Source organism: Labeo rohita, chromosome 7 (assembly GCF_022985175.1).
Source record: "Labeo rohita strain BAU-BD-2019 chromosome 7, IGBB_LRoh.1.0, whole genome shotgun sequence".
Classification (NCBI taxonomy): domain Eukaryota; kingdom Metazoa; phylum Chordata; class Actinopteri; order Cypriniformes; family Cyprinidae; genus Labeo; species Labeo rohita.
In genome coordinates, this window is record NC_066875.1 from 9,047,057 (window position 1) to 9,064,681 (window position 17,625).

At 36.3% G+C, this 17,625-nt stretch overlaps 1 protein-coding gene across 6 annotated transcripts in view; it reads left to right on the forward strand.

Annotated features, from left to right (window-relative positions):
• Window positions 1–17,625, forward strand: part of csnk1g1 (casein kinase 1, gamma 1) — a 58,842-nt gene that overhangs the window by 16,353 nt on the left and 24,864 nt on the right. The gene's annotated exons all lie outside the window — the stretch shown is intronic.

Sequence of the window (17,625 nt, forward strand, 5' to 3'; positions counted from 1 at the left end):
TGATCAAATAAATGCAAGCTTGGTCAGCATAAGAAACTTTTCAAAAAATGTTAACAATCCCAAACATTTGAACAGATGCATGCATGCCTACCAGAATACACTATGTCTATTGAAAATTGAAAGTATAGTAAACATTTGCCCTTCTTACATTTGAAATAGAACTCAAGCAGATATGTTTGCAATGATATATGTAGTTCAGGGGTGTGTTGGACCGGAGGAGACAGGAGAAGGGTGGCAGCAGCAGCTAATCAATAATTCAGCACAGAACAGCGAGCATCTATATGAGCATCTCAGTAAAGCTGTGTGTAAGCCTACTTGTCTGCCGCTCTGCTGGTTTAAGCAGGGATGTCTGTGCAAGCGGTTTGAGTCTTTCTGCTGTGTGCAGGTCTTCTTCCTGTGCCGTATCTGGGACAATATGCGGGCCGTACAGCTCTGTACATGTCCCACAGCAGGGTTTGTGTCTCGGTGATGAATCAGCACTTCAGGAAAGGTGGCACTCTGACCACAAGCGTTTCCAGGATGTTCACTTAGCGCTGTTATCGTATGACGTCTGAAAAGCAGTCCGCTGATTAAACTGCCTGGCAGCCAAGCTTGTGTAACTCTACACCGGTGCCTTGCTCAGCTCCTTGAGCACCACACTGGAGTAATACCATATCAGCAGGGTCCCACATAAACTCAGAAGTCCTGAACCCTCACAGAGGCTGCTGGGATACAATATGCAGACTTGGTTTCTTAGAGCTAGTTATTAAAGTAATCTGCATTCAGCTCTAACACTGCATCGTAATGAATAACATTGTAATCAATGTTATGATTACAAGGAAATTTAATAGGAGTGTATTGATGAAAGAAAGAATTAGTTTCCTCAAATATTACACAGCAAAAACATCTTCAGCATTAATGATAATAAGAACCATTATTAATAATTCAGCACCAATAATAGAGTACCAAATCAGCATAATAGAATGATTTCAGAGGGGTCATGTGACACTTAAGACTGGAATAATGGCTGCTGAAAGTGTAGTGTTGTCATCACAGGGGAAAAAAAATAAAATATATATATATATATATATTTAACAATAGCAGACTCCTGTCAAAAACATTAAAAACTCTTAATTATTAATGTGGCACCCAAGCACATTTATTCTAGAATCAGGCTATTGTGTCTATTTCTTGGGGAGTGTGTTTGTTTGCTAGACCTCACAAAGAAAGGACCAAAGGAAGTGAGGCACTGGGGTGGTCAGGTGAAGGAGATGCTATTGTGACCGTAGCATGAAATCCTGAGGATGTGCTTCCCCTTACGTCCACTTCTGTGCAACCCGACCCCTGAGGTCTACCCTCCCCCAACGTGACTTCAATCTCTTACATGCTGTCTGTCCCCTTCGTTCTGCCCATCATGGCTTGAAACGGCATGTAGTTGATTGGGCTTTTGTACATCCTTTGTTTTTGTTTGCCTTAAAATTTGATTTCGGTTAAAAGAAACACGGTGTAATTACACACCTGATTCCTAATGCGTCATGATTTTTCAACAATGGCACAGAAGCACCAATCTTTTGACCTTCGCCCTTTTTAAATAATGTGAATTAGAACTGCAATGACTAATTGCTAAAAATCAATAATGAAAATAGTCTTGAAGTTTTGTTATCGAATAGCCCAGTCTTTGTGCATGTGTCGTGCACACTAAACATCACTGAGAACAAATTTATTTATTTATTTTTTGCATTACTGCCTTAAAGTCATAGAAATGAATCAAATCTTTAAGTCATGGACATTTCCATTTTGAGTTATGCTCATTTCAAAGTGGATTTGAGTTTTTAGCCGTTATTATAGTTAGGTTATATGATTAATTTAAAATAAATTATTCAACCCCTTTGACCTGTAAGAGATTCTGCTGGCAAGAACACAATTTTATGAAAACCATTCAACCAGAGCATTAGTAAACTATTACAGATGATTTATTAAAGGAAACCTATAATGCCTGTTTTTACAATATTAATGCAAGTCTCAGGTGTCCCCAGAATGTGTCTGTAAAGTTTCAACTTAAAATGCCTTAAAAAATGCCTATTTTGAGTAAAAGCAGAAAGTTTTTTTTTGTGCATGTCTTTTTAAATGCAAATGAGCTTCTGCTCTCTGCCCTTTTTTCTAGAATAGGGCAGTACCTTTGCATCTCGTACACCAGATGCACTGCCAAAAAACATCTGTTTGTCTTGTCTTGCTGAAATCATGTTTTAAATATTAGTTTTAACTTCTGATATACAGTTTTCTGAGTGCACTTCTGAAGCATGTGCACAGAAAGCGGCTATCACATGGCATGTCAGTACTAAACTAAGTTCTCTTTTATGTCTTTTTGCGCTTAAACTGTAAAATACACACACGTTTATGTTAAAAACACACATGAGTTACAAAAACAGTTGGTTATGTCTGTGAAGGTAATATACATTAAATCAGTAAATCCACTGCTCCTCTGAGGCTGGGACTCTAAATGGTGTTCTTTGGTCTGTGCAGCCAACGACAGAACAGTTAGCATGCTTTGCTTGATCTTTTGTCATGTTAGAACTGGTACACTGTTGTCGCTTGCGAAGACAAAATGACGGTTCAGTGGGTAGAAACAAGCAGATTAAGTGGCGGTAATATTATAATAATATCCCCTTCCTACATCATGGGGGAGCGAAATCTGACACACTCATTTTTTCACATGCTTGCAGAAAAGGCATACCTAAACGAACATACCTAAACTGTCCTTTTTCACATTTTCTGGGTTGGTAGATGCACTGGGGACCCGAATATAGCACTTAAAAAAAACTGAAAAAAGTCAGGTTTTCAAGATATGTCACCTTTAATACACATTTAAGTAGATATGCACCGAATGTTCGGCAAGCAAAATTATTTGGCCGAAAATAAGCGAAAAGACTGAATAAAATATACCGAACAATGATGTGACGTGGTCAAATAGAGGCACGCACTAAGGCAGCCAACATGTCGCCAGTTTGGACGCATTTAAAACTGTCCGAAAAAGATGCGAAAAATAATTACAAGAACCGACATCGAGATACTGTTTAGTACTGCATCGCATATTTTCGACGAAAAGGGGTGGTTGTTGCTGGTTACTGTATGATGAGTGAAATCATGAAAAGGCCTTAAATCATAAGTCAATAAATTACACAAGGTTGTTTTCTAATACACATAGCCAGGGTTTAAAGTACGCTGAAACAGCGTAATGAGAACCATTCATAAATCTGCTGTCAACAAAAGCAAGTACTGAGGTCTTTTTGTGGGTTTCCGCCAAAATAAAACTCAACATTCAAGTATTATAATTTTGTTGTTCTGTAAAATAAAATAAAAAAGTAAGACAAAAATGCTCACAATAATTACAACAGCTATATTAATACATTTATTATAACATTCACACATAGTGTTCAAATTGGGATCTGTAATATTTTCTAATGTTTTAAAAGAAGGCTCTTCTGCTGAGCAAGGCTGCATTTATTAGTACATTAAAAAACACATGCCTGATTGAAGAAGGGGGTCTTAAAAATATTATTTTACTAACTTATTAATTTCAAGTTAAATTGTGCTTTGTTGGGAGGCTATAATGTCTACTAGAATGTTAAAAAATGTTCAGCGTTAAGGAACTATTTTTAAATTGTTGTTTTGTAATTTTTTTTTTTTTTAATTTTCTTTGAAAAGCAAGACAAAACTGTAAAAAGCACATTTTGGCTATTAAATTTAAGCTATGGTGAAAAACATGAAAAACCATGTTTGGTTATCGGCCTTCGGCCCAGTGTTTCATTTTGTTTGGCCGAGAATTTATTTCAGTGCATCCCTACATTTTGGTGATTTTGAGGATGTAGAGTTGATAAAATCCATTTGGCTACTCAACCACCCAAAATTTTGTACAGAATCTTCCATTTTCTTATAATAAATTAAAATCTTGAATTGTAACTTGATCTTAACACAACCAAAATATATTAAATGTTTGCTGAAAACTATAAATATTTGTTTCAGACAGATAATCACAAAATCTGTTGGTGGTATGGCCAGTTCAAATATGGGAAGTGCAAATATAAAACTGATGTGCTATGCTGGTACCAATAGAACAACAACAAAATTATTTTTGCAAATCTATAAAATGATTAACAGTCCAAAGTCATGCACTTTTTGCTTAAGGTGTGCGAAACCTGAATTTAGTGTGAGTGATTGGCATTTGTCTATGATCTTGTCATCCTGTTATTCTAAGTTAATGATTGAAACTCAATTAAAAAAATGCATTTTTGTCTGTCAGTGCAGAATGATTTGAGAAGGCAATCATGATGTCCCGGTAAATCGAATTCCCCCCTAGCCATAGTACAAAGAGCATCTCAGAGGCGTGGCCTCAGTGGAGGCGGTGCTGTATGTGTCTGCAGGGTGGGCTGCCTCCACTGGGCCCACCCGCTGAGCCCAGCTCATGCTTTATGGATGGGGGGGATGGGGTGATGAGGGCTGGAGAGTCGCGGCCTCATCTTTGTGATTCTCACCTTCCTCTTTCTGCACAGCATGTTTGGATGGTTTATAATGCGTGGTTCATTATGGCGTGTTACGAGACAGTATGAGTGCATTATTTAAAGCGGATTGATTCAGTCTGTATTTATTCTTGGCTGTTGAGGTTTTTCTGTTGTTAGGAATCCAGTAGAACCCATAATGCACAAACACAGCCTTGTATATGCAATAATGAAATCTATTTACATAACAGACTTTGTCAGTTGGCTTGATATCTTCCCTAGAGATTCTGATCTTCCTTTGAGCTTAAGCTCAGGTATATCCGTTTGTGACCTTATGTTGCCATCCAGAAGCAAAAATTCTTTATCAGTCATAATTCTTGAAACCTTTTGTGAAGTGCAGTGTTTCCACAGGTTATTTTCCCACCAGACAGTGTTCTGGAGATTGTTTTAGTAATGTCTGATCAAGAACCAAATGTTCTTTTGAGTTCTTGAATTAGCAGCTTTTTGATTGAATTGTTCTAGATTGTGTTTTCCAAAAGCAGTGACACCAACGATTTGATGTTTCCTGAAAGCATACTTCTAAGCATTTGCAAACAGCATCATAAAGTTGTTTGCTTGAACCTGTGGTTAGAAGCTTAGGGTACTTTCACACTTGTAGTTCGGTTCTCTAGGTTTGTTTGGTCAGGGCCAAAAAAAAGAAAAACATGCATTTGGTCCTGGTCCACTTAGTGTTCACACTGGCATTTTTGATAGAGAATATAAAGATACTGAACCTAAAGGCAAAGTGATGAGTTCACAACCTGACTGGTTTTGGATGTGCCACTTGTTCCGTGTCATCAAATTATGTTGCAAAGCTTTGCATCTTGTCATTACATCCTGTTTTGGTTCGGTTAGAAGTATTTGGTTCGTGTGGCTTTCATATATCATTTGAACCGCACCAGAGTATGTTCGGAAGCAGACTGAGACGCATTTTTTAGTACTCTCGGTCCGCTTGTTTGGTGTGCACTAGGGTTCAGGTGGCAGTGTTCACACTTACTCAAATGAACCGCACTAACAGAGCAGTCACACCAGAATTTGTTTTAATCAAACCAAACATGACAAGTGTGAACACAGCCTTCGTTTCTTGCATTACATATGGAGTTCACTTGATCATGCACTTGGGCAAAATAAGCAATCTAACATGCAGTAAAATCATTCCATTTGTATACAAATTTAATTTCCGTCTTTTAGGTTGATTAGATTAGGATGTACACATGCGTAAGAGCTCCAGAACACCATAGGATGTAAGAGGGAACCTACAAGTAAACATGAAAAGGAAGCAATATGAAGGAGAACAAATTCCATAGTAGTCCTCAAATTCCATGTGCATTTACAGCAATAATTTTAATTAGTTCTTCCGTTCACTATAGCGTCTTATAATATATGAATATAATTTTTTTATATGAGCAATTTAAAAAAATTAAAGTTAAAAATTAAATGCTGTTAAAAAAAAAAAAAAAAAAAAAAACTTTTATATTAAAAAATGCTGGAACTAATTAAAAATATATATTATTTAGGGCTGTCAGTTGATTAAAATTTTTAATCTAATTAATTACATGATGTTTTGATTAATCTAATTAATCGCAAAATAAATTTGACTGTGGGAAAACCCACAAAAGATAATTTAAAGATATTTTTGTGTTAAATGAAAAAGTAAGTAGACATTACAAATTGTAGCTTTAGAAAGAAATTTTTATTTTATTTAACAGAGAATTTATTACAAAAAATTTTTTAAGCTGCAACGGCCTAACATAAACTTGTACATAAAAGATCATTTGAGAAATACTATATAGTATTTTTTGTTCATACGATAAAAGTCATTGTTAACCAAAACTGCTTTGTTACCAACAGACTTCAAAATGCCGCCTTTTATGTTCCACAAAAGAAAGGTTTGAAACGACATGGGGGTGAGTTAATGAGTAAATGATGACAGAATTTATTTTTTGTTTTTGTTTTTTTGGTGTCTAGCCCTTTACATTAAATTAATGAAATAATACTCTAAATAAACTAAATCTGCCAGCAGGTGGCGGTAAATGTCTTTGAGTCATTCATTCATTCGATTCATTCAAACGCTGATTCATTCAGGAATAAAGTAAATGGCTCTCTCAATGAATAGGCCTTTGAATCATTAATTCACACGATTCGTTCCAAACACAGATTCATTCAGAAATTAAACACCGCTGTGTTGCTCAGAGGCACGCAACAATTCTGCTATGGGTTCAAAGGTAATATGTTCTCTGCAAAATTGAGCAAAAAACACATAATATTATGTTTAAAATATAACCCAATATCAACTACTTATTTACTGTACTGTTGTAAGTCACATTTAAGCTTGTGATAGATCTCATTCATTTATTTATTTATTTATTTATTGGCGTTATTTTTCATAACTAATTAACACGTTAAACTGAGAGCGCTAATATTAATGATAAATAGAAACAAAAACTAATAAAGGTAAAACAAACGAACAAGCAACCAAAAATCTAAAACAAAAAATAAAATGACAAAAACACAAAAACCCTAAAGTTTAAACTAATTAAAAATAAAATAAAATAAATAAATTAGTAAATATTACAATACTATATAAATAATACTAAAATAACACCCCTGTCATGACAACGCATAATTAATGTAAGATGCTTGCTAGTTATTTATTTATTTATTTTTATTTTTATTTATTTATTTTTTTTTTTCTTTCTTTGAATTATTGTGATTTGTTAGATTTAGGTTTTGATTAATGGGTTGGCTTTTGTTTAAGTTTAGGTCATACAATTTTGTACAGGTTCTTACAATTCCACAACCTCAAAACAAAATATTATGACTTCTCATGAAATTGAGTCAAAAATTTCACAGAAACGTACTGAAAGAACTGCCAGCGGAAATGAGTCGGACACCGCAACACTAGTCTGTCTGTGGCTGAGCATGGAGTCTGCTGCTAAAGGACGGCACACAGACATGCCCAGACATGATTCTCTTAGAGGTCTGCTTTCAGCAGCATCGCTCAGCTCAATATCGTGCAGTGATGTCACGGCCCTTCCAGCTGATTCTTATCCGTTCAGAGGACGCGCCACGCAGGATTCTGAGCAGTCCTGCTTCTGCCAGATGAAACAACCTTTCAGGAGTTCTGTGATATTAAAGGAGCAGTACTGGAACGTCAGACTGACAATAGACATTAAATGTAGACATGGTGGTCTATTGGGGCCCTCAGAAAACATTTCTTTCCCGTAAAGGTAAATGGAATATTCTCTGATGTAAGTTCGAAGCACAGGCGGTGACGAGGGTGTTAGTGATGATTACTCATCTTCTGCTGCGCCACTCCAAAGTGATGGTGTGATCAGTGCACTCTCTCTCGCTTTCTCCCCCCGCATGCCTGGGCAGGCAGCTCTTATCAATGAGGAGAGAAGTGACATCACTGGTCCAGAGATCACGGCCCATCCCATCTGTTCTGGTTAATGTGTTATGATTACACAGACAAGCATTAATATTCAAACACACTTGTAATGCTCTTATGGAGATCTGTTGAACGTCAGGGCTTAGGTTGGGCTCTATGACGGTATATACTGTGTGACCAGTGTCAGCCGGTAGTGATTATGCTGAACTGTGGTATATCTGCAATTTGATTTAAAATTAATAATAAAATTAATGTGAATTGTCACACACAGCTTGGATGATTTCAAAGAAAACAAATTAGTTTTATGTCCAGTGTAAGCACAGTGTGGCTATGTTGTTTACAATTACCAAGCAAAGTTTAAACTTGCCACAATAAAGTGGAATTCAACTGACATGTAGTCTCAGTGTAACAGGTTTATATATATATATATATATATATATATAAAATAAATAAATAATAAAAAGCCATCTCGGTCAAAAAAGAGATAATGATACTGAGTGAATGCTCCTGACACAGTATACGTCCGTCAAATACTTTTACTTCAAACTCGCTAAATTCCGGCCTCAGCCCAATCAGAAGTACCAGAACTTGCATAGAAACCTATACAAAGTAGCCAGAAAGAAATGCTTATTTTAAAGAAATCTGTCAGATCGATTTAGAGGCTTTTGCATCTGAACTCTTAGGCAAATAAAACATCAAAATACACCATATAAAAACACAAAATAATCAAAAGAAAAAGAAAACGCATTCAACACACTTAAAAATAAAATAATATAGAATTAACATAAAAATTCAAGTAAATGGTACCCTAAAGAAATGAGTTTTAAGGCTAGGTTGAAGTAATATTACAAAAAAAGCCCCCTATTGATTCAACACATTTAAAGTTATTTAGTATAATTTTGCCAGAAAAAGTTTTAGAATTTTTGTCATGTTGTTATTATTATGTTAATGTTAAAAATCTTGCATAATAAAACTTGTTTGTTTCTTTGCTGGTTTTTATTGTATTTGATATACTTGTATTTTTTTAATTGTTTTGCCATGAAATAAGCCTAAGATGCTGACATGGCATTAAATAAAAATATACTACTGCTACCCCCCTATTGATTCCAGGCAGTTCATCAAAAAATATTTTATATTAATGTATTATATATATATATATATACAATACTTAATACATAAGTACATATATAATACATATATATACAATACATAAGTTTATTTATATAACATTTTTATATTGTTTTAGTTTTGTAGTAGGCCAGTTCCACCCTATTTTTGATCTGGTTACTTTGATCTAGTTGACTTGTGGATGATTGAACTAAGAGGGAAATAATGTTTAATAATAGCATATTTCTTCCTCCTTTAGCAAAAATGCAAATGGAATTGAAAAGCTGAATTTGTTTGTCAGATCAAAACATTTCAGTCTGTCAGTTCAGAATACGGTCTTAAATTTTTAAAGTTCAATCCCCATGTTTCAATTCAATCCCCATGTTACATCAGTTTAAAATGCGTTCAAATCACCTCATTTTTGCTGTTAGAGCGGCCGTGACCATTTGTAAATTTTATGGGTTCTCATCCAGCTATTTTTAGCTGTACAAAACAGCTCATTTTGCTGTTTGCAATTTGGTGTCTTACCATATTTTTTTAATGTATCTTAATTATGAACACACTGGTTTGTAGTGTAAACAGCTTTACCGCAGCTTTTTGTTCTTCACATTAATTCCATATAACGGAATAGTCTTACCTTTATGCTTACTTCCATGTTGAAGAATAAGGTGGATGGGTATAGTGTACTACTTTCACTTTGTGTTGTCACATTGGTGCATACAAATCAAAATAACAACTCATTTTTGGAAATGAGTTTGTATGAGCATGCCTTGTATCTGTAACTACATTTGTACTTGATTATCCTGCTTGGTTTAAGCAGATTCATAAATATCAAGATGCTAAATACAGTCTAATATCTAAAGCGTTTTAACATTTTATCTGTATTACCCAGCCCTAATGTTGAGTAAATAGTTTGTAGGTTGATTGGCACAGCCCTTTCAGCACAGTTTCTCTGAATGGTTTTTATTTGCTGCGTATGATGTCAACAGATTACACAAACTGATTCAGCTGTAATGATTTCTTCTGTTTGCACTAGAGATCATCCCTTTTAATCCGATCCTCTCAGGTATAAAAGAGAGCGAGGGAAATCTTTCATGTGGGTACACATTCATGGACATCACAGCATTTCAGGTCATGTTACAGCGACTGGGCTGAACAAATATCACAGCAAAATTCCTGTCTCACAATGTTGGTTTGCTATAGGAGCATTTCAGACAAAAGGCTTGTGGTAACTCTGATTTAGATTGCAATGGAGGGTTTGCGTTTGTCTGATGGCGCCACTTTGTTTTTGACACCGCCCCCTGTCTTCTCAGCACATCGGGGTTGGCCAAAGGGAGCTGACAGGAAGTCTGAGCTGTGGCCAGGCGTATCCCACGCACACAGGCAGATAAAACGAGCAGATAATACCACCTGCCCGTAATCGCATACTGCCCCCGTCTGCAAACGTGAATGACCGCACTCTTCTCTCCGGCCTGATCACCGGTCGTACCTTGTCCTCCAGTCTCTTGTTTTGCTGCTGTTCCAGTAGTGCTTGCTGTGAATGTTTGTGCATGAGCACTTCCAGCAAAGTGGGCAATTTGTTAATCACGCTGTCCTGACCGCTACGTGTGTTGCGGAGGAGTGGTGCTGTTGAGGGCAGAATGTTCTGGTGGGAGGTAGAGTTCCTCTGTCTCTCCATCCTCAAGCGCAGCTTTGTGAATGACATAACACCGCCCATGGCGCTTATGTAATCCACGTCCATCCTATTTGTCTCCTCTCCATTTCTCTCTGTTCTTCAGGCTAGATGGAAGCTCATGTAATGCCAAGGGATTTGTAAACGCTTTTCTTGTATAATGAGTGAGCTCAGTCCACTTAAATGCAAAGTGAAGTTTTAATAGTGACCATACTTTCAATCATGGCTTTACTGATGGTACAGTGATGTTATCCGGGAAAGGATTAGTCACAATAGTTAACTAACAAGAAACTATCTTCTCATGTAGTGATGGAAACTGAAATTATTCAGCTAAAACAGAAAAGGAAAATAATTTTCCACCAAAAGGGCTTTGGAAGGCTGAAATTGTTGACCAAAACGGTTACGTACACTGCCAGTCTCAAGTTTTTGAACAGTAAGATTTTTAACTTGCCTGTCTTAACCTTGCCTGTCGTTGTGGCGTCACACCGACAGAGGCCGCTTCCACGATAGTTGATTGACATGAGCGTTTTACCTCAGATCAGCTGTCACAGTCTGCCCTCTTTGTTTCGATGCCAGAGCAGGGATGCAAGTTAGACAAGAATATCTCAGATTGAGCGACTGAGGTGTTGTGTTGCTGGATATAATAATGACCGCAGTGGTCGTCATTTACTTCCGACATCTGAGCCGCTGAAGATGCAGTAGATTACGTTTGTTTGTGAAGGGAATGCACCTCCCGATCTACATATATCCGTCTATGTTCGCGTGAATCATTCGTGATCCAGCTTCACTTACAGCAGAAGTGAGTATAAGGGATTTTTTTTTTATGAATCTTTGCGATCGCCTTTCCTAATAATGTGCTAGTTAGCATGTTTAGCAGCTAAACACGGCTAGATGCGGCGAAAGTAAACAGGCTCATCACTCCACTGAGAGAAGAGAGGGGTGGGGCGAGCAGAGCTCATTTGCATTTAAAGCAGCCTTGACCAGAATGAGATGATTTTTGCAGAGCTGATTTTGGCAAGGTAAAAAGGGTGTTGTTTTACACAACCATTGAGAATTTTTAACCAAAGTATATTATAGACTTTTCATTAAGACCCTGAAAGAATCATATTTTTCTTAAATCTATACATGCATCTGTGTGCATTTTATATATATATATATATATATATATATATATATATATATATATATTAGGGGTGTGCAAAGCAGCCGGTATTTGTATCTGTATTTGTATTTGTTGAGGGGAGAAAAGTATTTGTATTTGTATTTGTATTCGAGTAAAATTCAAAATAGGCGTAAAAATCCAGTTTTTTTGCGTTACACTTCTACACACTTTTTTTGGCTGGTGGAGGACCAAGAGATCTCAGCAGCAGCCACACTCTTTTCTATTTGGTTGCCCAAATCCATGTGAGGAGTTCCAACTAAGTTAATGAGTGACGGGAAGCTATGCTAAGGTGAACTGGGGAGTCGCTCTCTAAACGTGGGGTATTAAAATTGCTTTTGAATGCGCGCGCGCGTTTTACTTTCGGTTTAGTTTTAACGATGGCGCGAAACTCTCTGCGGTGCTGAGCGTGCATTCCACAATACAAGACATTAATTTAACAAAACTATTCAAGTGGTGGGACACAAACGGGATTTTGAAAAGTGTGTCCCCAGTGGAAATTACGCCCCTGCGTGAGTGGAGTTATCATTTGATGTGAATGTATGCCAGAATGTGCGCTGTAGCACAAAATATAGTATATTTCTTCAAAAGCAGATTGTGGAGACATTTTAATTGTCCACAATCAAAAATCGTCATATCACACACCCCTAATTGCAATGTAGTTTGTACAAATCTGGAACAGAGGTTGGTTAAGAGAGAGAGAAAAAAAACGGCCGGTTCCGAGTTTCAGCGGAGCGCAGTGTCAGTGACAGGGAGTGATTGACGGCTAATATCTAAAATCTGTTAAGAATGTAAAGATCAAGTTTAGTTAGTTATGTAATGTTGGAGAAAACGGCGAAACTGTCACTGTATCAGCTCACAGCAGTCTGGGCAGTAGTTAGGCTAGCGAAAGTTTTGTAAAGAAATAAAAACAAGTCGCACCGCAACGATTTCTCGCACTCGCACAAATGCTTCCAAATATATTTTGCGGTCGCGCAGATTAAATTTTGGGAGCATATGCCCTGCCCCCAACCCCTCCGACTCCTGAATGTCACCCACTCACTCGCTCATGCGGGCATGCACTGCGGTCTCATGAGGAAACGCAGCTTTTTGATATAAAGTTTTTCTTGTTCCCGAATACAAATATTTTTTTAAGTATTTGTTCGAAATAAGTATTTGTAAAAAACACGCTATTTGTGCCTTTCCGAATACCGTATTTGGGTTCGGCTCCACCCCTAATATATATATATATATATATATATATATATACACACACACACATTTTGCATGCAAAATTTTGTATGCGATTAATCGTTTGACAGTCCTAAATGAAACCTTCAATTTCGGTTTTGGTCTTTCTGTAAAAAGATAATTTCGGCATCAATATCCGCTTGAACTGTTTAATATGGGATCAATTTTGTGACTAAAGCATGAAACCAAATTTTACAAACGCAAGTAAAAATATATTGCACAAAATTTCACGGATCGAAAAGTAAAAACGTAAATATAACGTAAATAAAACATGTTTTTGCATGCAAGTTAGTTAATGTTTCAGTTTTGTGCAATATGGTTTTAAATGTGCTCAAAGTTTTGATTCGTGCTTATTTTTAAATGCATTATCAATTTTTTTATGTACGCTTATTATTTTTCGATTCATTACCATTTGTTTGCTATTCTGAAAACTTTGCTTTCATTTTTAGATTTTGGCAATATATCTTTACTTACGTTTTAAAATTTTGGTTTCATGCTTATTGTTTTAGCTATGACTGCAGTACTTCTGGTGGAAAATTCATTCCATAGTTTAAATGTAGATTTGTGAAACTTTCCTCTTTATATGACATAAGAGTAAAAAAATTGGAATCTTTGGAGAATTCATTATTGTAGTTCATTTTTAGATGAACAATCTGACAAGGAAATATTTAAAAATATTGAATTCCTTGTTTTTTATCCGAACACATGAGGTGATGTGTTTGTATAGTTCAAAGCATGCCGACTATAACCTAAAAATATATACTTTTTCTTCACAGAAAAGTACTTACTTTTAGGGAATAGTATAAGTAGGTGAACTGGGATAGTAGGCAGTAGTTTGAGATATATCATGGTACTGAATGATTTACCAAACCTACACACAGAGGTTTTTGCAAGATCTTTGGTGCTTCAAATAATGGTATTATCATAGTGCATCTTCAGAAACAATTGAAATGCCATAGTACGTTGTGTTAAGAGATGACTTATCTATATTCCCCTAGCATTATCATTAATAAAGATGACTCTTACTCTAACGTCCTTTTGAAAATACTTCCTTATGAACCATTAATATTTAACAACTTCTTGTACACGGCATAATTTCCCATCACGCTGGCAGAACCCAGCCAAACGAAGGTCACACTTTTGTCTCTTCCTCTAGAAAGTCCAGTACAGTTCTCTTTTGTCAGTGGTTAATATGTAGCTGTATCGTGTTGAACTCTGATACACCTCCGGGCAGCCTTGGCATCGGTACGTGAATCTCTGAGTTTGGCTGGGAATGGCTTGGCTACTGATCAACCAGCTCAGGCATGATAAATCCAGCTCACTGGACTCTCCCAGTCTTTGTCTTTGATTCTCCGGCTGAACTGGGGTTTGTTTAAGTGTGCAGTGTGGCAGAAGTGAGCTGCGTCACTGCAGGCTGCTGTATGTGAACTGGAGGCTGTAGAGTCACATGGTTTCTCCTCTCCAGTCAGACATCCGTGTTTGAGCGGGCGTAGGTGGCCCCACTCTCAAACGGGCTGCTGGCAGATGGCGTTTTGTTGGAGTGCTGAGGACTCCAAAGTGGGACTGACTGGGAAGAACTACACTACACTAGGTTTAGTCAGACCTAGGCCTCCTTGGATTTTTTTCTTTTTTTTTTTTTTCTTGCAGTGACTGCAGTACACCATTAAAATACATGGATTATGATGTTTTGGTGTGATACCAAGCCCTGTTATCATGGCATTAATTCTAAATTGCCACAAGCAACAAATAAACTTATTTTCCCTAAAATTACATTTCCAAAATCAAAATTTAACTTTATTCATTTATTTTTATTATTTATGTATTTAAATATGATTATTCCAAGTGTTTTTTTTTTTTTTTTTAAGCAGTTATAGAAGCAAGAAAATCCATTACATCAGGATAAAAAATGTTGTAAAATCTAGATGAGTTTTTTTTTATTTATTTATTTATTTTATGAGAAACAGGACGATGTCACCAAATTTGCACAGTGCTGGTGTCATACCTTTTTAAAGTGGAAATCCTGTTTTTTCCCCCAGTATATATTTTATACTGTCATCTCATAGTACAAAGTATAAAGCAGTATAAAATAATGCTGAAAGCATTATTAAATATGCCAAAAAGTATAAAAAATGGGCAAGAGAAATGCCTTTTTGTGAATGACAGCTTTTCAAATTCTCAGGTTGTTTTTCTTAAATAGCTGTTTATGACTGATGACCTGAAGCTTACAATATTTTCAATAGTTTTTCCATATATGCCACTTTTTGAGCGATTACATGTCTGTGTATTACTACATGAATTTCCTCCCACTCTTTAAATTCCCACTCACGTGTTCCAGTAGCATCTAGCGGTGGAGTGCTGATAGAAAGCTTGTGAAAGTGTTAATCAGCAGCGATAGATAGAAACCAGCAACTGAATGTGTGTTATGTGCAGTCTGAATACAAGATGAGTCATCGACAGGCCAACAGTGCGCTCTATTCTCAGGGGTGTTACAACACCACCACACAATGAGCAGTGTAGGCTTTGCCTAAAACTACCCACATCACCCTCAGAATATGCAGTTTAGAGACACATGTATATGCTTTAGCTATTAAATATATAATCTGCAGATGTCTTTTCTTTTTCAACCCCTCACAGCCAAAATTAAAGGGTTAGTTCACACAAAAATTAAAATCAGCCCATTATTTACTCACCCTCCATGCATCCTAGGTGTATATGACTTCCTCCTTTCAGACAAATCCAAACGGAATTATATTAAAAATTATCCTGGCATTTCGAAGCTTTAGATTGGCATAGATGGATGTTTCTGTTCATCAGTCCAAAACAAGTCCAATAAAGCTCATCCATCCATAAAAGAAAATTATCCATATTTAAAACTTAAAAAAATCACTTTAATCTAGCTTGCACCAACTGATCGTACACAGAATCTGGGCATAATGTCAGTGTAGCGCTTGCACAGCTCAGAAGTGATGAACGCGGACGCGCAGTCCAAAACAATACAGTGGTTGCGAATTAGAAGCACAAAACAAGGATTTGTAAAAAAATATATATATATATATATATGTTAGAGGATTTTGATATAAACCAAAAAGAGAATGGTTTTCTTTTGCTAAAGTAAGGAAACTTTGCTTTCTGCTCCTGTAAACAAACGTTGGTTTGTGCGAGACTCACAGGCGCATGTGCAACGGCAACACTTTATGTCATCCGCCCGGAGCTGCCTCCGTGCACAACGGTGAGCGCAGGCAGATTAAAGTGATTCTTCAGTTTTAAATACGGAAATATTCATTACAACAACGCGTAGATTCGCTACAGGAGGCCTTTATTCACTTTCCAGAGCCGTGTGAGGCCTTTTTTTATTATGGAAGGATACACTTTATTGGACTTATTTTGGACTGATGAAGAGAAACACCCGTCTATGCCGTTCTAAAGCTTGGGAGTGCCAGGTTAATTTTTAATAAAACTTCAGATTAATTCATCTGAAAGAAGGACGTCATAAACACTTAGGATGCCTGGAGGGTGAATAAATAATGGGCTAATTTTCATTTTTGGGTGAACTATCCTTTTAAATATGGCACTACCCCAGTGATGTACATTGGTGTTCTGAAATGAGGTGTTTTTTGTTGTTGTTGTTGTTTTTTAAAGTGTAAATTCATAGTCCAGTCACATTTTCTTGGTTAAATAAACAATTCTTAGTGTCATAAAAAAAATCTATTTTATATTTTTAAATTATCAGTGTGATCAATGTTCTAGTTATTAAAGCCAAATATGAATTTCATCAGGTTGGTGTTTTTAAGCATTTTACAATTAATACCAAAATAATAACTCAAGGCAGTAACAATTTAAAAAATATTTTATTTTTTGAACTTATGTTCAGCTGTTATTTTGTGTAGTTAACTTTTAACTATTTTTTAATTTTTTAGATCAGTCATTCATTAAAGTCATTAAAGCTCAGTAAATATTGGTCACAGACGCAGAGATTTAAATACTTTCATCAAGCTGATTACTCACTAAAAACTCCCACAGATCATGTTTTCAATCCATTTAAAGTCTTATTTTGACAAAGTGGTTATATCTAAGTGTGAATTATTTAGTTACTTATTTAGTTAGTTTTTGTTCATTCAGACTGAGTGTGAATGAACACGCACAAACACAAGCAACAAGATTTATTCAAATAAGGTCGCATTTCAGGCATTTAACCAAAAAGCCCATTAAAAAAACCCCCATCAATTTTGGCCAATGGAACTAACAGTGTTGAAAAGCTAATTTTGGGGGGTCTGGCCTACAAAAATACATTATCCCTGCAGTACTCTATTGATTTGCATGGCAAACTTGTGAATCAGCCACCTTACTTACCAAATGTGCTGGTTTCTTGGCATAATTCATGTATGATTGCAAGCATTCAAAGTGACTTGCGGCAAAGCCAGCTTTATTTACATATTCATCCATTTGCATAGTTCTCACAGTGCTGCCATCTAGTGGTTGGAGGAATAGGTTGCTTTAATCCATAATCAGCTCAGGCCAGCTTTGTATTGTCAAAGTTTCATTAAAAATGCAC